This window comes from Cibotium barometz, chromosome 35, assembly GCF_041138505.1.
Source record: "Cibotium barometz isolate CiBa-2024 chromosome 35, ASM4113850v1, whole genome shotgun sequence".
NCBI classification, from domain to species: domain Eukaryota; kingdom Viridiplantae; phylum Streptophyta; class Polypodiopsida; order Cyatheales; family Cibotiaceae; genus Cibotium; species Cibotium barometz.
Genome location: NC_141080.1, coordinates 28273648 through 28297142, shown reverse-complemented (window position 1 = coordinate 28297142; position 23495 = coordinate 28273648).

The window sequence follows — 23495 nt, the reverse complement described above, 5'->3', positions numbered from 1 at the left end:
TGGATCCAAAGGTAGAGAAATGTATCTTCAATGAATAGCTGGTATGCACTAGTAGTGAAGGCGACAGAAGATGCAGATGTAAGAAGTGTTGATGTTGCACCACAAGTAGAGCAACAATCATAGGTCCTGAGTGGACCTGGGGAGTCCTCGAGCAATGGATCCAATGTTGGCCCATGGTCAGGTAGGTTGAGAAATGATGCAGGTACACGTATCACGGAAAGGGACGGAAAAGGTATATTAATCTTTTGTGCCTGATCTGTCAGCAGGTCACTAATATGTGGATGATGGTGACTCTAGTGGCTTTGAGGTGATAAGGATCTTGGCATTCCGTATGTGGTCTCCTGGTGTAAGGAGAACCACGGCTGTTTTGAGGACACCTGGCAATGATCCAGGTGTACGCAAGTCTACGAGAGTTAGACACCCCATTGTGACAAGTTGAGATATGATGGATATACAGCCCATCATTATGCTTACGTGGTAAAAGCAATATAGGAGGTTGAGCCCACTTTCTTTGAGCAAGCAGTTGGAAATAAGAAATGGGAAGATGCCATGGATGAGGAGATGGCAGCATTGGATGCAAATGCAACATGGGAGTTAATGTCTTTGCCTAAGGAAAAGAAAGCAATTGGATGTAAGTGGGTGTATAAAGTCAAGCACAATGCAAGGCAAGATTGGTTGCCAAGGGCTATGCGTAGACTTATGGCATAGACTATGAGGAGACATTCAGCCTGGTTGCAAGAATGGCAACCATGCGAGTTGTCATTGCTATGTCTTTACATCAAATGGATGTAAAGAATTCTTTCTTACATGTGATTTGCATGATGCACATGATGCAGCCACCAAGTTATGAGAGTGATGCACATCTAGATTTTGTGTGCAAGTTACGTAAAGCCTTGTATAGCTTGAAGCAGGCAACCAGAGCATGCTCAAACAAGATCAGGGAGTATCTTGTTACCATTGGATTTAAGATATCCAATGCAAATTTTTTACTATATGTGAAAAAGACACATAGAGGGATCATGCTATTAGTCATCTATGTGAATGACTTGATTATCACTAGTGATAGTGATGCAGACATACATGATGTCAGGATGCTTTTGAAGCAGAAGTTTGAGATGAAGAATTTGGGTGAGCTGCAGTATTTCTTGGGCATAGAGGTGGTGAGATCACCTCATGGCATTTTTCTATTGTAGAGGTAGTATTTTTCTATTGTAGAGGTGGTGATCTCACCACCTCATGGCATAGAGGTGGTGAGATCACCTCATGGCATTTTTCTATTGTAGAGGTAGTATGGCTTGTTGTCTAATGTACTTCATGTTCCGAATATTACAAAGAACCTAGTTTCTGTTGGACAGCTGGTTGAGCAGGGTCTGCAAGTGAGGTTTAATCCTCAAGGATGTTTTGTGGAAGTCTTTAAAAATAAGTGTCGCTTGGTTGCAAAGGGTAACAGAAATGGTAGGTTGTGTACTTTGGATATGAACATGCCTGAGATAAAGGCAGCTATGTTTGTGTATGAAACATGTGTCATTGTAGATATTGACATATGCCACGAGCGCATTGGTCATGTCAATGTATAGCGACTAAAGTCTATGTAGGCCCAAAATATTGTTGGAGGTTTGCCAAAGTTTAAGGTTGATGGTATGCATAAGGTATGTGAAGCATGCCAACTTGGTAAGCATACCAAACATGCTTTCCCACATGAAAAGCATGTTAATGCAAGGCTATTGGATGTCATACATTTAAACGTATGGGGACTGCAATAATTGGAGGTTGCAGGTACTATGTTACATTGATGACCACACTAGGAAAGTGTGGGTTTATTTCATGAAGGAGAAAAGTGAGGTGTTTCCTCACTTTTAGAGATTTAAAGCCTTGGTCAAGAAGGAAAAAGGCATGTAAATAAAATGCCTAAGATCAGATGGTGGGGGGAGAATATTTCTCCAACGAGTTGAGTGATTTCCTGAGAAAGCAGGGAATCAAGAGGCAGTTCACGTGTAGGTACACTCAACAACATATTGGTGTTGCAGAAAGGAAAAACAGGCACATTACAGAAGTGGCACGTGCCTTGATGGGGCTGAAAAGAATATGCCACATTACTTTTGGGCAGAAGTAATAGCAACTTCTGTGTGTACATTATGAATAGGACAACCACTGTAGTTGTTCATGGTATGACTCCTGAACAACAGAAGTTTACAGGCATAAGACTAGATGTGTCTCACTTGAAAGTGTTTGGGTTATTGCATATGTACATGTTCTTGATGAAGTGAGAACAAAGTTGGATCCAAAGGTAGAGAAATGCATCTTCATGTTGGTTATGCTATGGAGCAAAAAGGTTATAGATGCTATATTACGTTTTCGATGACTGCGGGGATAGAGTTAGGTCCCTTCGTTTGCGCGTATCCTCATATTTCCAAGAGATCGAGGTGTCGTCAATCGAAGACAAAGGGGACTTAGCTACCAATCAAAAGGATGCCCTTGAGCCAGCTAGGGTGGGGACCTTACAAGTGGTATCAGAGGAGCCGATCTTAGTTCCTAGGATTTGTTATTCAAAGGTTAACTATTCAGGGATTAAGACAAGTGATTGTTTATCATATGAGGACGAATCAATCATCTAATATATACAAAATTAAATTGGTTTGTCTAAAAAAGCCCATAGCTTCACTTACAAAAATATTTATACAACCACATCCTCACAATACGGATGTGATATTATAAGTCTGAGTACTACTCAAACTCAGATGATGACGAACTTCTTCTAGGATCAGATAAGCTTTTATTGGTATACATTTTCGAAGAGTAGTGCTCACCCTGTCGTTCACGTCCAGCAGGAGCAGGAGCAGCAGCGACGACGACGACAAGAGCATCAGCAGGTACAATAGGAGCAGCTTTTTATTGTGCACATCCAGATTTTGTGTGCAGGTTATGCAAAGCCTTGTATGGCTTGAAGCAGGTTATGAGAGTGATGCACATCCAGATTTTGTGTGCAGGTTACGCAAAGCGTTGTATGGCTTGAAGCAGGTTACACAAAGCCTTGTATGGCTTGAAGCAGGCACCTAGAGCATGGTCAAATAAGATCCAGGAGTATCTTGTTACCATTGGATTTCACATATCCAATGTAGATTTTTCACTATATGTGAAAAAGACACATAGAGGGATCGTGCTATTAGTCATCTATGTGGATGACTTGATTATCACTAATGATAGTGATGCAGACATACATGATGTCAAGATGCTTTTGAAGCAGAAGTGTGAGATAAAGGATTTGGGTGAGCTACGGTATTTCTTGGGCATAGAGGTGGTGAGATCACCTCATGGCATTTTGCTATTGTAGAGGCAGTATGGCTTGGACATGTTGTCTAAGTATGGTATGATAGGTTGTAAGCCTATCTTGATGTCATTGGAGCAGAACACAAAGCTCCGCAGATACAGGTGAGCTTTTGGAGGACCCCACTGCATACAGCTGCATAGTGAGTAGTTTGATCTACATGACCATTACAAGGCCAGACTTGAGCTATGCTTTTGGATTGTGAGTCAGTTTATGTAGGCCCCTAGGAAGCCCTACTTGGATGCGGCTAGATGGATCCTCGAGTACATAAAGTCCACAGTTCATTATGGACTTTTCTACTATGAGGCTGGTACAGAGATACAGTTGTATGGGTACACAGATGCCGATTGGGCTGGTATTATTTGTAGGCAGGAGATCTACCAGTGGTTTTATGTTCTCATTTGGGAGTATTGTTGTGAGTTGGAGTAGTAAGAAGCAACCAACAGTTGCCTTATCGAGTATAGAGAGGCAGAGTACAGGGGTGTCGCTAGGGCAGCTTGTGAGGTAACTTTGTTTCAGAAGCTACTTTTGGTGACATGGGAGAGCCCGTGGATAAGGCAATCATCATATATTGTGACAACATGAGCAGCATACAATTGGCTAGTAACCCAATATATCATGCTAGATTGAAGTACATTGAGGTGCATTATCACTTTGTGGAGAGAAGGTTCTAGCAGGAGATGTAGATTTGGTATATGTCAGCACAGAGGATCAGGTGGCTGACATCGTAAACGAAGGCATTGGGCATACACAGAAGCTCCACAAGTTTAGGAGCTTACTTGGAGTGCAGTTTGTGGAGTTGAGCTTGAGGGGGAGTGTTGAGATATCGAGTTTAACTAGTGCTACGGTGGACATTGATGACCTGCCTAGGTGATAGCTTCCGCATCTACACCACTAGCATGGTTGGTGAGATTATGGGTGATATACGGCCAATGGGATGACAGGCTGTGTGACAGCCATTTTGGATTACTAGAGACTGGCATAGTTATAGCACTAGCTCATTTAGTTGGGTTTACATTATGGACCAACCCTTGTATGTTGTAGTAGTTGAGTACTAACCGATATAGTGTGTACTCTTATCTTTATGTTATGTTGGTTGAGTAGAGAAGAATAAGATAGAAGAAAATTCAGCTATCTATCTCTCTCTTGTGTCTTGCTCTCTCTTGTGTGTGTGGTTTGAAGCTCTCCCTCTCCCCCACATTCTATGTAAATAAGTAGCTCCCAAATAAAGGATAAGATGAGTGCCACATCTTTCATCCTTTCCATATCACCACATCCACTTAGAGTTGGCTCTAGTAGACAGTAAAGTTTAGATGCAAATGAGGCTAATGCTTCTTGGGGGCGAGTAGTGGTCGTGTAGCTAGCCATGGTCGCCTACTAGATGAAGTCACTAGAGCCTTGATAAAAAGGTTTTGGGAGGAGAATTGTCATGCCTCACTAGTTTTCAAGAAAGATTTGCACAAGAGAGTCACAAGAGGAGTGTTCATTGACCATGGTGCTTACTTTCTTGAAATGACTCAAACCGAGTTATATTCTCGGTTTGTGGTATCATTTCTAGACCTTCAAATCGGGCAAAGGTCATTTGAGGGGTGTAAGTCTTAGTTTGTGATATACTCACGACAATGTAACACGTGTTGTTGTTGCTACCATGTTGAGTTCCAATTGTTTTATGATGTGTTCCATTCTCTTAGTCGGCATAGAGAGCTACCTCGTAGTTCTTGTGATTTCACCCACTCTCTTTTGTGTGCACGCACAGAGGATGCCCATTACCATATGATGCCTTGTGTGGAGGGTAGTTGCTCATCATGTGGTTCACTTACACGGCTACAAATGGTAGATCTTGATGCTTGCAAGTGACCAAGAGATCATGACATGGTGACACTGAGTATATGACACATCAGGTCCAAAGTGGTGGGGGGGCAGTCTAGGCAGTTGTAGCTTGTGGACAAACATACACCACGTTGTCACTTCAAAGTGACATTTACAGAGAAAATCTACCCCTATATAAGACACACTCATTGTGCCAAGTGGCAGGACCATTAGTTTTGAGCATGCCTAGTAGATCTCCCTATTGGTTTGGTTATCTTTGCGGTCAATTTTGCGGAAAATTACACCTTGTTATGGGCCATAGCACCTCCCAAGGGGAACTCCACACAATTATAAAAATGGGAGAAGCAATAGACACAACAATCATTGGGTACTTACCAATGCTTCGAGCTCACAAGGCTCACCAAACTCGCTTTGGAAGAGTATAAGTACGACAAATCATCCGTAGTTTGGTGGTTAGACACAGAGAGTTAGCCAAGTGTTAGAAGACATGCTTCGAGCATATGTCAGTAAAAAGCAATCTAATTGTTGGTAGGAGTACCTATTGCATTTGGAGTTTGCTAATAATAGTTCGATACATTCGGCAACTGGATTTAGCCTATTCATGTTGATGTATGGTTTCCAGCCGAGGTCTCCTTTAGCCGTAGGGCTAGAGAAGGAAATGATTTAGTCTGTCAATGATTTCCTTGAAGACATGCAAGATATGATGTAGGCAGCAAAAAATAGCATATGTAGTGCACAAGATTATGCGAAGATATATGTGGACAAGGGTCACAGAGAAGTAAACTTTGAAGAAGGCGATTTTGTATTTCTGAAAGTCCTTGTAAAGTCAGAGACGTTAAAAATGGGAAAGTGTCATAAATGTTTGTCTAGATATTGCGGTCACCTTAAAATCCTTAGGAAGGTTGGTGGATTAGCATACAAACTTGAGTTGTCGCTCGAGAGCTCTTGAGTTCATCTTGTTTTTCATGTTAGTAGACTACAAAAAACTATTGATTATAAAAAGAATGTAGTTTGTCCAAGTGTGTTGGTGGAGCCAACCACTCATCCACCCAAACCCGAGAGGATTCTTAGATTTAGAGATCGGAACATGAGGCATACTGTGTACTGAGAGGCACTTGTTAAGTGGTGGAAGGATAGAGAGGATAAAGCGTCCACATGGGAACGCTTGAGTATGCTTACCAAGAACTTTCCAGAGTTTGTTTTCACGTGGGACGAAAACTCTTCTTAAGGGGGAGGTAATGTCACGTAGTTTGTAGTGACTGCATGAGGGCTTGATTGGGCTCTGAGTACACACGCCAGAGAGCGGGCGCGACGAGTGAGTCCGAGGTTCAGGGGTGAGATGTCCGGGTGGTAGCACCGCAGGCATCTAGGCTAGTGTGGGCGCCAGGCAGGCCACTACATATAGCCCGTTGAAATGGGGGACTCCTTATTCTGCTCTACAGCTAGGAGGTGAAACTAGAGCCAGGCCTTCTTCTTCTTCGTGTATCTCCGTGTAGTACAACAACGTAATAGATTCACACCCATATGACCCCTCTTTTTCTTTTTTTGACTTAGAAATATTTATTTCACATGTACTCATATGTAAGTACATGTATTTTTACATGTACTCACATATGAAATATATATTTTACATGTATTTTCACATGCTCACCATAGTGCACATCATGCTACTATTGTTGTTGATGATGGTATAGATAGACAACTAGTCTATCTTTTTGTATGATTATTTAGTCTTTTTCCATGGCTAGACATGTATTTTCATATGTATTCACATGCTTAAAGTTTTATTAATCTTTTTCCATGCTTCAATACTAGATGGAACTCTTGTACCACATCTCATAGACCCATTAAACCTTTTGAAGATGTTTAATATAACTTTCTTTCTTTATCTCTTAGGGGAACTCACACTCATGGGCTATTGGCTTTGTATCTTCAAATTCTTCAAAGTTGATTTTTCTTGTAGAGCCTCATAGAAGTGGAACCTCCATAAAAGCTATCATCTAAATCCCATAATGTTGTAAAAGCTATAGTTGAGATTGTGTATTTAGACAATCCAAACTGGCTACTAAGATTGTGCATTTGGGCAATCCAAACTGGCTAAGCTCATATTATGGTTCTCACAATTAGCTGACTATGCACTTTGCAAGTTTAGCCTTAAATATATGCATAGCTAGAGAAAGGAAGCAATAGTGTGCTGCTAGGCATAGCTTGAGAAGACTAAGGATTTTGTGATTTTCCAATGGTAAGTGCTATGTGTGTGTGTGTGTGTGTGTGTGTGTGTGTGTGTGTCTCTCTCTCTCTCTCTCTCTCTCTCTCTCTCTCTCTCTCTCTCTCTCTCTCTCTCTCTCTCTCACACACACACACACTAATAACACACACACACACACACACAACCATTCTTTTTGGCTATGCTTAATATCATGGTTGTTTAAAAAAACTGAAAGCATCCCCCCCTCCTTGTCTTTGCCATTCTCATTTAGTGATGCTTGATATTATGCACAATACTTGGTAAGCCATTTTGTGCCCCAATTTTTTAATGGCTCATCCATATAAGTATTTTGATATAATAAGTTGTTGGAAATTATCAAGGATATTTGTTATTATTCCATTATCTTCATATAAAGTCTAATGTTATAAAGCCATAATCTTTTTTGCATGAGGGAGCTTCAAAGGTCCCCATAAGGGTTACAATATTTTTCTCTCTCCTTCTACCCTAATAGGAGACATGGCTACCACTCATAAGGTCCACTCTCATAGGGTAGGCTATAGAGACTACAACCATACTTACCTAAAAGAAAAGCCAAAAATTTGGCAAGTCACAACGAGATGGTTTGTCATAGAGCAACCGAATAATTTTTTATTAATGATGTAAAGCTATGCAACTACTTTTGGCACTCTTTTGCTAAATATTTTGAGCATACCTACATTCCATGTTATCTTCTTCCCATATCTTCTCTTAGTGGTGTACAATAGCTACTTTTGGTGCTTTTTTGCTAAAAACATTTGAACATACCTACATTCCCTACTATTTTCTTCCAACATACATACTATCATGTTTAGATAGGCACACCTATAGAGCTATAAACATGTAATTTTGGAGAAATCATTATTATAATGTGTGCTTAAGCCATGAATCATGATCTTGGGAAACCATTTACTTATTCATTGTAGGTGTGAGTTGTTGGGAGATAAATACCTTTACACACTTAAGTATAAGCTTCAAGTGGACACCTTAAATACTATATTAAGCTATTAGGTGGAAGGAGATCCATACGAGTGTAGCCACGTCCCACTGAAATCAATTGAAGCTATTTTGCTACTTATTAGAGTCACAAACACATGGACTCTTTATAGAGATATGTATCCTTAAATCAATTGAAGCTATGAATGGCTCACTTGTTGTCCTGCTCTGATGGGTTTGAATCTTATATCCATAGGGTAGATTCATCAAGCCTATTGGAAAAAACAAGATGACTACATTGTTATATAAATGATATATGTTAACATTACACCATAGCCACCATAGCTTTGTATGTGTAGTTGCCATCATACCCAAACATCATTTGATGGTGACCAAAGTCTGCAAACATGTGGGGGGACCCTCGCCACATGCTCGCAAAGTTTGGCCACCATGTGATGATGTTTAATATGTCAAGTAGTGCCTAGTATGCATTTTTCAAGTGTCCTAGTGCTAGAGAGGCCCTGGAAAATCCCACTATTCCCCATGCCATCGTACCCAAACATCGTCTGCCTGTTGATGGTGTGATTGAACTTTCAAGCATGTGGGGGGGTCCGTGGTGCAGTTTGGCCACCATCCAATGATGTTTGATATGTGAAGTAGCACCCAGTGTGCATTTTTCAAGTGTTTTACTGCTTGAGAGGCCCTAGAAAATCCTGTTAAAATATATAAGTGAATAGGGTGTGTGCGGGAACAAGCCCTTGGCTAGAGGCTATAAAAGAGAATCTGTAAATGTGAGAGAACCTGTGAAAAGGTGAGAAGAATCTAATGGGAGAGAATAAAGGGTAGCATGAGAAGATTTAGGAGGTGTGGAGATATTCTGGGAGAGGTGGAGAGAATCAAGCAAAAGAGGTGGAGTGAATCAAGGAGAAACCAGTGGGATTAGATGCTTGGATGTAAACTCTATAAATTGAGGCATTGGCCTAATGAGAATTTGCTGGTTTTTGATTATCCATGCCTACATTAAACTATTAGTTAGAATTTGCTAGTTTTTGATTATCCATGCCTACATTAAGCTATTAGTCACTAATCATGTCTTAATTATCATCTAATCACTTTGTTAATGATGTTGATTCTAGCATTTGATCCACCATAGCTCATCACATTGCTGTAATTTTAATATGGTATCAAAGCCAAGCCTAGAATCCATCAAGTTTATGAGCCCATTATCTAGTTAATTAGGATTAGTAGATAATTAAAAAATAATCAATTTTTTAGTTTTTTTCAACTAACCCTCTGTACCCCCAACCAATGGAGGAGCTCCCTCTCCTTGTAGGCTCAACATTAGCCCAAGCCCTTTTAGGTACTCATACTAGACTTAAGGGCCTACACACAACCCAAAGCAATTGAAGAATCTCAGTGCAGAACGTCGGCGGCAGCACGATTTGCAACAAGCACCATTTTTTTGGAGAAAATCTGAGTTTTCTACTCCATCAAATCAAATGGGTCTAATTCCTCTTAGCCCTGAGGGTTTTCAAGCATGCTCTACAAGCTGGTGAAGTCAGAATTTGATTTGATCAAGTCTACAGTGAGATCCAAGCTCTTCATCAAATTTGCAGGTGACTTTGGTAAAACAGAGATTAAGCATTCAATATTTGGTCAAATCTTGTGTTTCTTGGCTTAATCCTCTACTAGGCTAATTTCTATTGATGGCCTTGAAAGCATTTGAGCTCATTTGAACTCTAAGGCCTCAGATCTGGGCTCCCCGCATACTCTATTTTCTACACACAAAATAGAGAATTAATTTACTAATCAATGATTAATCAGTGCTAATCACTATATTTTGGTGCAATTGAGGGTTCAAATTAACCATTAGGTATCTGATAAAGATTCCTATAACTTCATATTGCAATTCGGAGATGGTTTGATACTCCAACCATTCCGTACAAATTGGTTACCCTTGATTTAATGTAATTTCTGGTAAAATTATGCTGATAAATTTGTGGTAATCATCATTTTGCATTTAACCCTTGCTTAATGCTTGTAAATCACACTCAAATTCAAGATTATTCACAGCCAGAGTTGCATTTGGGAATGTGCATAAGAATGAATACTATATGCATTATGTATTATTGGGAACATTACATCAGTGTAAAAATGGGATCAGACACTACCCTTGTCTAGAATAAGGCAAGAGGTAAAACCTCCCGCATAGATTTGGGTTTGCATTGCATAATGACACAAGATAAACATCAAAAGCCCAAAAGAACTGTCAACAAAACATTTAAACATGTTGCTCACATGGAGCAAGAAGAACTGACGGACAAGCTCATGGCCCCAGCCATGAAAGAAGAAGAACATCTCTTTCCAAGAGGAAGATCCACACCAAGAAGAAAAGCTAAAGGAAGCATTGAAGGAAGACATGGACACGAGAAGAGAAGCTGCCACAACAAGAAGACTAAAAGAAGAGACGGACGCATGAAGAGAAGTTGCCATGACGACAAGAAGACTGAAGACAAGAGAAGATGTGAGGCTCCAAAGAGTGAGGAGCCATCTGAAAATCTCAGAGAGAGAGAGAGAGAGAGAGAGAGAGACCCCACAACCCAATGTAACCTGCCCCAACAAAGTAAAACCACCTCAGAGCCACCGATGATGTAGGCCACATGGTAGAGCACTTTAGTCAAGGTCGCGGGCACTTGTAGTAGCCTTGGACACATAGAGAGAGAGAGTGTCAAGGACTATGAGTTTAGGGACTTAAGGCACTGGTTGCGGACTATCAAGTAAGAGAGAAACTTGGTATTTATCAAGTCTGATGTGCATTTATCAAGTCTCCTAGTGCTTAAGGGGCTATGGAAAATCCCGCTCTTCCCCATGCCATCGTAATAAAACATCATCATCTAATGATGACCGAACTAATGCTCGTAAAGTTTGGTCAGATGCTGTTTAATATGTCAAGTAGCACCACCCAGCGTGTATTTTTCAAGTCTCCTAGTGCGTAAGATGCCCTGAAAAATCTTGCTCTTTCCCATATCATCATACCCAAACATTATTTGCCATTGATGGTGACCAAACTTTGCGAGCATGTGGGGAAGACTTCCCCACATGCTCGTAAAGTTTGGTCACCATTGGACTATGTTTGATATGTCAAGTAGCGCCCCAGTGTCCATTTCTCAAGGATGTGGGAGGGACCATAAACAATATAAAATCTTAAAAAAAGTTGGTATACAAAATAAAAGAGACACTTAGTTGGAGCCATGATTAACTGAACATAACTAATCATCAAGATCAATGGCACTGATAAAGTACAAAGATAATACCGAGGTAGAAGAAATGTCAACATGAGCAACTATGAAATGCCTCTAAAATTACAACCATGAATTGAACAAAAGTACTATGATGGTAAGTACGATCCCTATCAAGATGGAGATCTAGTTATCCGCACCCTCTCTAGCTCAAATGCTCTAGAATGCTCTCATGGTCATCCACTCAAAGCTAAAAACACGAGCAAGATTTGTGTTTTTGAATTTGTACTCGATCAAGCATGAGACTGGATAGCAAGCACTAGATGACAATACTAAAATGCCTCTAACTCCCACTGCCACTACTAGAAGAACTCAAGACTCCTCTAACGATGTCCAATCACTGATAGAACTGACCTGCCACAATCATGTTGTGGGCATCAAAAGAAAACCCGTGATCATCCATTGTATCGTGGGGTTGAGGATTCAATTTGGCCTAGTGCAGCTGATGAGATAGAAGTCTACTCCCTCACTATTGCCTCATTGTTGGCACAATAATGGCAAATAAATCACCCTTCTTTAGCAAATCTATTAGCTCATCATAGTCGGCCATGAACACAGGGCCAATGTGCTCATCGGATAACACTCTATGTGAAGGATGCTTAGGAGAGAGCACTGTTTGTATCCATGCATCTGCCCATCCTCTTGAGGCACAATTTGACCAATCACCATCTATGCATGCTCCACAAAATTATTCAAACCATCATGTGTGAATCATGTGCTTGGTATTGTGTCACAATCATGTGGGCCTCTACGGTCAATAAGGCCACCATCCACACACCAAAAAAAATCTCATGACGATCCGAGCATCACATGAGGGATAGGATGATGCGGCGCTCCCACAAATGCTAGGAATGCCACTCGACCACATTGTACACATCTCTAAACTGCTTAGCATCTTGCCATAATTAATGACATCTCAAAGCACATTTCACACATGCGCTTGCACCATCACACTCACCCTTCCCATAACTAGTCTCTCAAGAAGCTCCAAATCACTGGGATACTAAATTGCACATGCCACCTATAAACCCATTAAAACAAGTCTAGGTTATTGTTTTCTTTAAGATGTTCTAGTGAATTTATGTTATTTATAGATCCTTGAGAACTATAAGTATCACCTATAGAGCCAATAGAAATGTCATGCCAACTTGTACTATGCACCATAACCACCCAATCGACCCATCATCGATGACACCATGTGATCCCATGACCTCGTGGTGAAAAATCATCATGGAGACAAAAGCAGTGTTGCACAAAACGTGCATCATGTGGGCTATCATCTCACTGATGTAAAAATGATACTCTCAAAAAATGGCACGGGCCTCAGGGGTGCTCGCTATCCCATCTACATGGACCTCTACATATCGATAGCTAATGTGGTCCATAATAACAACTTGGTGAGGTTAGAGGTGATTAGGTCACAAAAGTCAATTAAGTAATATATCTCAAATACGAAATAAGTAATTTGAAATATAACCATTACCTGCTCTGAGAAGTAATACTCAGATTGTATGTCTTGAAAAAGTGTGAAGGTCTGTTAATCCCATTTTAGATTAATAAAGATGCTTCTCCAATTGAGGAGATTAATAAGTGTCATGTAAAGACACTATAAAATTTATATTGAGATATTGGGCACCCAAGGCCTTAGTTAGTAAGTTTTGGGCGCCCAAGTGTGAATAAGGGCTAGTCGTATATAAGGCAATTCTCATAATGAAATGACACAATCCCCCTTTGTGCTATGAGAACTCTTGTGCTTTGTCTTAAGAGAGAGAGAGAGAGAGAGAGAGAGAGAGAGAGAGTGCTCTAGTACATGTGCCTCTTTCATGCATGCATGTGTATAAGAGAGTGAGAGGACAATTTCCTTGCATACGTGGTGTGAGGAGCGACTCTACGATGACAGTATATGGAGAGAGAGAGAGGGAGAGAGAGAGAGTACTCTAGTACATGTGCCTCTTTCATGCATGCATGTGTATAAGAGAGTGAGAGGACAATTTCCTTGCATACATGGTGTGAGCGACTCTGCGATGACAGTATATGGAGAGAGAGAGAGAGAGAGAGAGTGCTCTAGTACATGTGCCTCTTTCATGCATGCATGTGTATAAGAGAGTGAGAGGACAATTTCCTTGCATACATGGTGTGAGCGACTCTGCGATGACAGTATATGGAGGTGGAGTTCGGAGAAGTGGAGCTTCCAAAGTGAGCTTGGTGAGCCTCAAGGGACGTAAGCTCGAAGCATTGGTAAGTACCCAAATGATTATTGTGTCTATTTCTTCTTCTGTTTGTGGTTGTGTGGAGTTCCCTCTTGGGAGGTGCAGTAGCCCATAACATTTTTGGACCTTTGTTTCTTTCTCTTAGAGCTTCAGCTCCCACTATGCAAGATTCACCATTGCCTTTGCATTTGGAAGGTGCAATGTGAAGAAACTGTGTAGATAAGGTTTGAATGGTAGAGAAGGAATTATAAAAAATCATGTGTTACAAGTGTGGGTGAGTCCTAGGGAAAGCCTAGAGGAAAGTTACACTGGTTTTTTCTTTCAAATTTACACTAATCTTGCTACTGTGAAAGCTAGCAAGGGTGACACTTTGCTTTTCTATTTTTTCTAAAAATTCACAAAAATTACAAAAATAAAGAGCTATTGGTTGTGTTAATAACTTTCATTGCATTCCTAATCCTTAGCACAACCATTGTGGATCATTTGGATAGGGAAATAACAGTCCAAAACATCATTATGTCAACGCAGTAGTAGTTAAACACGTGAAAGTACAAAAAACGGTTCACAACGTGAATCACTTCCTACTACTTCACGACGTGAAAGGCCTTCTTACCTTGCTAAAAATAGGGCACCTCTTATCTTGACACATCTAACACAATGAAACTAAAGAATCTTATCACGTGAAATAGCTGTGAAGCATTCACGAAGTGAACCATTTCCTGTTTCACAGCATGAACCATTACCTGCTACTTCATGGGTTAATCCTTCATAGATGCCATTTTAGAAAATCTATCAACCACCACAAGAATCTGTGTATTGCCTTTAGAAGAACGTGGCAATGAAGTGATAAAATCCATACTAATAAGGGTTGTCAAACTAGCAGTAAGAGAGGTACTCTAATTGCATTATTTGGGTCCATCCGACTCAAATTGAAGTAATTTTGAGCTAAAAAATCGAAACCTGAAACAACACTTGCCGTAGTGTGAGAAATAGTTCATGATGTGAACCATTTCTTGCTACTTCATGACATGAACCAATTTCTGCGGTTTCACGAATATCTGCTAGTTCACGGCGGCCAGAAAAAATAGTTCAGTAGAAAACCGGCTTAAAAAGTTCGAGTAGTGATTTTGCTTGTCAAAATACACTTCATGCACTTGAGGTCTAGTAAAGTCATTGGAGGTGACCTTACTCCTAACGACAGTGCATCAAACCACTTAGGTTTTTTCTACCAAAGGAGTGTTGGTTCAGGTTGCTCTCAGCGAGCACTCAATTGAGTGTTTCAGCTTGCAGGAATCTGACCACCACCCTTGATACAAGTAGCGAAGAGTCCATGGAAGAAGGGCTAAGATTCTCTGGCCTTGGAGAGGAAGAAAAGCCATCTTCCCATGCAAGATCCAATGGAATCTTTGATATGGCCAGGGGATTTTTTGGTCTCCAACATGGCACGGAAGATGATGTACAATCTGCGAGCACAGGCCTGTTAACTAGTGCAAGGCACGGTCTAAGACTAGAATCACCAACCCAACCTTCTGGCTCCAAGCATACTAACATAGTAAGGATAAGTGGTACGACCCCTAGAATTAGAAGGGATAAGCAAAGTGCCGCCATGACAAGAGGTCAAATCTTCTTCCCATTGGAGGAAACAAAAAAAGACTTGAAAAGGGTTGAGGCGACAGAGTGACAATTGTGGCTATTGAGCTTAAGAAAACAAGAGCTCGATACTCGAAGTACAAGGGCGAAATAGAGGGAAATGGAGAATGCAAATCTGTTTCAATCTCATGGCAAAGAACCCCAAACATCTAGAAATTCCATTGATAGCATGTGGATGGGAATACAAAAGGATCAATACCAACTCTAGAACCCATCAATGAGGAATCAAGGGGGTGGACGAAGGCCTTGAGATGCAAGAAAAGGAGGACAATTTACCTTGGGTTTCTGCAAAAGGTGAGGATCGCCTCTATACACAAGAGAGGACATACAAGAAATAATCAATGATCCTACATTCTTGCAGGGCATGGAGCTCCTAATCCAACAAAGGTAGGCTGAAGCCGCTAATAATGAGCCAAGCGACGAGGAGTTGGCCAGACCTAGCCATAGACCTGAATTAAATAGAAGAACCAATGTAGGAAGAGGAAGAGGTCTAGGTAGGGGGGAGTAGCTCCTCGAAGACCAATTGTGGATCCAAACACAGATTTAAACGCACAACAAGGGCAGATCTGCTAAATATGGCTATGGAAATGAGCTAAGGTATGGTCAAGGAACTAGGCACCGCCCTGGAATCTAGACCATCCCAAATGAAGCCACATATCATTTCCAAGCTTGTGTAAAAGTTCTCGGGTGATGGGGACCTGAATCCAGCATATAGAGATCTTTGAGTCAACTTGTTAAACTTGTGGGCCAATGAGTGATGTAACTATGATCCATGCTTTTTTGCTAACCCTAGAAGGAAAGGCTCACTAATGGTAGTATCGAACCTTAAAGCCCAAGGATAATGTTAACTTCACTAGGCTTAAGAATGTGTTTATACCAAACTTCGCTGAAAGTGGTGATAGATAGAGTACTATGGCTCAGCTCCACAATATCAAGCAAAAAGAAAATGATTCCATGGGAGATTATGTATCTCAACTTAAGCACTTGAACTCAAGATGCAAGTTGAGGGAAAGGCTAGCTGATGATCAGTTACTGCCTTGCTTCCAAAGAGGGGTCCGAGATCATAAGATGCATGATTATCTAGTGTTAACCTGCAAGACTGGCTACTCTAGATACATGTTGTAAGCTGGCAATCAAATATGAGGACAATATGCTTGAGTTACCTCAACCAGGAGATGCCAAGGTAGCTTCGATTGGCAATATTACGAGTCTCAAGTCATAAAGGACGCAGGAACCAAGAGGAAGCAAGTTGGAAATATGATAGTGGAAGAGCTAAGTAATGCCATACTGGAGAAATTAAAGGTCAAGGATGGAAGAGAAGCATAAGGGAATGCTCATATCTATCCCCAAAGAGAGCTAATTTGGTGCTCGATCTGCAGACAAAATCACACGAGCACCGAATGCCCTCACTTAAGGCTACGGCCTTTACTGTATTGTGTTCACTGTGTGAGATTGGGAAACCATGACACTACCATGTGTAGATATCCAAGGGTCCAACCCTTAGCACAACTATCGGCACCCAGAATGCCTCTAGCCTTACCAGCACCACGAGTACAAACCACTATGGTTGCAAGGCAGCCAAACCCATCCTACTTACCGAGGGGGATGTTCCAAATACAAGACATGCCACCTTTGTCATCGCTGCCTATTCTACCACCGTAACCACCACAGGCTAAAATCAACCAAGTGTTGATTGAGGAGCCCTTAGATGAGGGGGAAGTCATGCATGAGGTAGAAATCAATAATGATTACTACGAGGAGCCCACGAAGATCACACAAGAGTTTTATGTTTTACAGAACAACACGCCAGTGCGAGTGTTTCAAACCACGGTATAATGGAAAGGTAAAGACATAAACTCAACTGTGAGAAGGGGGTCAATATAATATTTTGGTTGTAATGGACCTCATCAACAAATAGCAGAGTGTCCTCATTAGAATGTAGCTAATGCGGGCCAAGCCCACCAACACTTGCCACCAGCACCGACTAACATCATGCTGACACTTTCTTCTGTTCAGTGTGGGGTTGATCATTTGATTAAAGATTGTCCATATCGCGCCAGTGATTCTTCTTCCACTTCTAACCATGCCACTAGCCTGGGACTATAAGTGTGCAGCCTAGGAATATCATGCCATTGAATGTCCTGACACAAGCGCAAGCAAAACAAGTAGGCAAGGGGGAAAACCCAATGGGTGTTGCAACCTTTAACACTGGAAGAAGGAGAAGAGTGAAGAAAGTGGGAAAGGGTGATACCATGGTTACAATTCAGGATGGATCCAAAGAAGATACCATTGACACTGAATCCACCCAATCAAAGGAAAGAGATGACCAGGTGCCAAAATAGGATGGGCACGGCCAAGAAATTACAAAGGAGAGACCAACAACCCCTAAGGAGATTGGGGAATATCCAAACATTGATGAAGAAATAAGGAAGCTTGAGGAAGCTAAGGCCCTGGTTAAGGAGTGCCAATGAAGTCACGAAGCTTGAGGAAGCTAAGGCCCTGGTTAAGGAGTGCCAATGAAGTCACGAAGCCAAATTAAGGGCTAACAGGGCTAGGGATACAGTGTATCCCTCTCAAAGAAACAAGCTGATAAAGGAAAGGACATTGGATGTGCCTACTCCAATTCTAGAAGGATCCAAGGAAGGGACTCACAGTGATCTCATGGAAAGAATGTTTGAGGAAGCAGAGCAAGATTTGTCCATCCATTCATTCCCTAGGGTTGAGTATACGATAAACACATGGAAGGAACCCTCACTTGCTAGGGAGCCTAGAGACATAGGCAGTCTTGCAGCCATATCGTCCACCACCGTCAAAATGCCATTGGGACCATTGTTACACAATATGCCGGCATAATATCAACGGGGTTGGCTAAAGCTAAGCGTGAGGCTAAGAAGGCAATGACTCACACAAATGATTTGCTGGACCATTTTAAAACATACACCATTGATGAACGAAAAGTAAAGAAAGATGGCTAATCCATGTCTTATGATTGTCCAGCTAACACGTTAAGGAGGTTGATCTTGCGGAGCTAGGTGAGGATCCCAAACCTATCTATATTGCTAAGGATTTAACTACAATTGAAGAACAAGAACTCATTTCTCTCCTCAAAGAATTCAAAGATTTCTTTGGTTGGAAATACATAGAAATGAAGGGTGTACCACCCAAGGTGGTTTAACACACAATTCCGATCATGATGGATCAAGACCATCCGAGCAAAAGTCATACCAAATGAATCCGAAATATGTAGCAATTGTAAAGAAGGAAATTGATAAACTCATATCGCTGCAGATTTCATCTATGAGATTGAGCACACAGATTGACTCTCATCAATCGTGATCATGCCAAAAAAGAATGGGAAATTGAGAGTCTATGTTGGCCTCCATTTAAACATTACACAATGCGCTTTATATTAAATAAAGGTCCAAGTGCATGCACAAATATTATTGTTGCACTAGTTTTATTCATATTATTAAAACCCAATGATGGCAAGAGAGTGGCGCTGCACGATGAAAATTAATAGTTGTATTGTATACATGTATAATTGTTTATTTATTAACAAAATTAACCCATAATTTGGTGAAACATTTGTCTAGATGGTTCCCAATTCACAAAGAGATAACCCAGGTCTAGACCCTGACTTTAATTTAAGCTAAATATAAAATTTAAATTTGGTCTCTCTCTCTCTCTTTAAACATTACTCTAGCAAGATTGTCTCTCCTTTCTATGCCCCCAACCTGAGATGAATCAGGTGGTGATGTTTTGGATGATTATGTCGTCTGCACAACCGTTGAGGTCTCGGTCTGCACAACCGTTGAGGTCTCGGTCTACACCAAGGCTATAACCTCAGCGAGAGACCCACTTGCAGCCCATTCTAAATTATTGGATCCAAAGCCAATGCATCATTGTTTGCTCTATCCACCTCCACTTGTGTCTCTCCGCTTATATACATGCAATAACTATATGTGCAGAGAGTATACATGCAGAGTATACAGAACATGCATCACAACATGCATCAAAATATGCATCACAAGAGAGTATGTATACATGCAATAACTATATATGCAAAGTATACACCACATGCATCACAACATGAAGTCATGAGTACACAACATGCATCAAAATAAAATAACATGTGCGGATACATACACACAGAGATTGAGGAGCAAGAAAGTGAAAAATATGCAGAGCATACCTAAATCCTTTTTAACATGCAAATCGATTTTGGAGAAGTATATACATGCAGAGAGCCAGCAGTGTATATATACGCAAAGAACACACAAATATACATGCAGATATACACGTAGAGTATACAAAATGAGGCAATAACATGCATCAAAAAAGAAATAACAGGCAGATATCTACGCAGAGTTTGAGGAGCAAGAAAGTGAGAAAAACGCAGTAAGAAAGTGAGAAAAACAAAGATCATACCTCGATGATTTTTGCTGTGCAAATCGATTGTGGAGGCCTGGAAAAAACGCAGAACCAAGAACGCAATGTGCTGGAAAAAATGCAGAACCAAGAACCTCGATTTATCATTGTAGAATGGTGGGAAGGATTGACGGCATGGTCCACCAACTGCAACGCGATTAGATGGAGGTAGGTGCACCCATGTTTGGGCAGTCAAGCTCAGCTGCCCAGGCTCTCGCGAAAGAGGGGCATGAGGTGGAGGCCACGATGGCAGAGGAGCTCCTTCCAAAGTAGGCGTGGTGTGTAAGGCACGGTTGCATGGCACCGCACGCCATTGGTCCACCCTCGCGTGGCGTGTAGGTGGCCAAAAGGTGGTGTGTAAAGGGCCTAAGTTGAGATTTTTTTTCAAAACATCCAATTCTATGGTTCAAAAAACCTTAGTGGGTCGGGCTCCCATTCACACGATGAGGATGACACCTACGCTTTGATACCAATGTTATGTTGTCATACTACATGGAGATACATGGAGAGAAATAAGGCATCCCAGGTGTAGAGCAAAATGAGGAGTCCCCCATTTCGTCAGGCTATATGTAGTGGCATGCCTGCCCACACTAGCCCGGACGCTCATAGTGCTATGACCCAGACGTCTCACCCTTGGACCCCAGACTTGCTCATCACTTGCTCTCCGGCATGCGTACTCAAGGTCCGATCAATCCCTCATACACACAGTCACTACAGACTACATAACAATATCATAATCCTCATCCATCCAAAGTACCTAGGTGAGTCTCCCCAATCATCCATCCAAAGTATCTAGCATAGGTGAGTTTATGATTGATAAAGAGACTTGCCAAGTCCACACTCTAAGTGAAGGGATCATGTGAAAATACATGTAAAATATATATTTCTAAGTCAACACAAGAAAAGGAGGGCTCATATGGGTATCTATCATGATCCTCATCTATCCAAAGTATCTAGCATAGGTGAGTCTCCCAAAGTATCTAGCATAGATGAGTCTCCCCAATCATCCATCCAAAGTATCTAACATAGGTGAGTCTATGATAGACAAGAGACTTGCCAAGTCCACACTCTAAGTGGGGGGATGTCTATATCACTGGAGAATCTCCCCAATCTAGAGTTTCTATCTGGAGACCTATGTCCATGGAATGTTGAGTGCATTGTAGTTTTGAATGCGTTTTAGAGTGACTCACAGAGACACACACACACACACACACACACACACACACACAGAGATACATATATATATATATATATATATATATATATATATATATATATATATATATATATATAGCATCTACTAAAGACGCATTGGACCTATTATTGAGATATCAAGCTCAACCAGTGCTAATGGCGAGCGGACATTGATGACCCCCACCCAGGTAATAGCTTCTGCACATACCACTGGCATGGTTGGTGAAATTATGGTTGATATGCCACCATTGGTGGATAATAGGCTATGTGACAACCAGAGCGTCAGCTCATAAAGTTGGGTTCACACTATGGATCGACCATTGTATGTTATTGTAGGAGAGCCCTTTCCCTTTATGTACTCTTATCTTTTAGTTATATTGTTGTAGAGAAGAGAAAAAGAAAGAAGAAAATTCAGCCATCCATCTCTCTCTTGTGTCTTGCACTCTCTTGTGTGTGTGTGTGTGTGTGTGTGTGTGTTTGCTTGAAAGGAACTCAAGCTCTCCCTCTCCCCTCGCATTCTCTTTATGGTATGAGAGCTCTGGTTCGTTTGAGCGCTAAGAAGGCAAGCAAGAGGCAAGAACAAGAAAGGAAGGAAGTGATACATAGGTAAGAGCATCATCATCTCTTTCCCTTCTTATTTAGGTAGAACACCGCCTCGGGAGCTCCCGGGAGCTACATATCTCTGATTGAGGAGCTGTCTTCGTTCGCAGGCTTGGAGGTGCATGTGTGGTACCCCAGTACTTTGTACTATAGTTTTGCAGCCAGAGTCGCAGTTCGGGCGTATTTCGGTATTCGTTTGATCACTATAAGGTATTTTCAGTAGTTTTGGAAAGTTCTGATAGAGAATTATCTCTGGCCAAAATATGGTGATTACAGTGCGATAGTGCATTTTGGGAGTGCAAACAGTGTTTGCACATGTATTGTTGATATTAGGTGTATGTACATATACTATGGTCACATCTGGTGACATACACGTTGTGGTGAAGTACCACTGCAGAGTAGTCACATAACATATTGCTATGTTACAGGTTACATACAGAAATTATCTATTTATAGGTTTCTAATTGTTGTAGGCTAATATGCTTAACAAACTTAATTAGATTGCTATTAGTGTGAGAAGTTGTACAAAAACAACTTCCATGCTTGGAAGTTCACAATGACCAATTTCTTGAAGGGGTAAAGGATTTTGGGACTATGTTGAAGGCGATAATGAGGAGTCTCCAGAGTTGTCTGAAGAGGATGCCACTCCAGCAGATATAAAGGCATTCAAGGATTGGAATCAACGTGCAAGAAAAGTCATTTATTAGCTTTCAATCACTATCACATACACAATGATAGAACACATACAAGATGCCAACACTCAAACAGTTGCATGGCAGAACCTAGTGCAGATATTCCAAACCAATACAAAGGCAAGGAAACTACAGCTAAAACAAGAGCTGCATACTGTGGAAAAGAAAAGCATGTCTATCAATGAGTATGATTTAAAGATCAAGGGCATTGTTGAATCCCTTGGGTCTATCAATGTATCAATGGGAAGATGAGATTTGGTAAGTTTCTATTTGAATGGGCATGGCAAAGAGTACAAGTCATTCAAGACCTCCATTGCAATCAGAGAGAATGCTCCCAACTTTGGAGATTTGGTGTCTATGCTCATCATCATAAAAGAAAAGTCTCTGGGTGAGGACACTTCTTCACAAAGCAAGAACACATCAGAACATGCCTTCTCTCTAATTCAGGTAGAGCTAGAGCTAGAGATCGTGGTCAAGGCCGAAGTGGTGGCCGACAAGGAAACCAGAATTCTGGACAACAACAGTCTAATGATTCACAACAGCAATCATCATAAAAGAAAAGTCTCATCATCATAAAAGAAAAGTCTCTGGGTGAGGACACTTCTTCACAAAGCAAGAACACATCAGAACATGCCTTCTCTCTAATTCAGGTAGAGCTAGAGCTAGAGATCGTGGTCAAGGCCGAAGTGGTGGCCGACAAGGAAACCAGAATTCTGGACAACAACAGTCTAATGATTCACAACAGCAATCATACACAGATGGAGGAGGCCAATCTAGAGGCTAGGGGAGCCAAAGAGGACGAGGTGGTTGGCAAAGAAATCAGAGTGCAAATATCATAGAGTACTATTATTGTGGCAAACCAATGCATATGGCAAAGGACTGTTATAAAAAGCAGAATGACATTAAAAGTGGAAAGTTGCAGCAAGGCAACTATGCATCATCTAGTAAACAGGGTGGTGATATAGCATATGCTTAGTTCCAAAATAGGAGATGTGTCAGGATCTCAAGATATATAGTATGTGGATTCTGGTGCCTCTAAGCACATGACCAGTCATGGTGAGTAGTTTCGAGACATATAAAAAATTA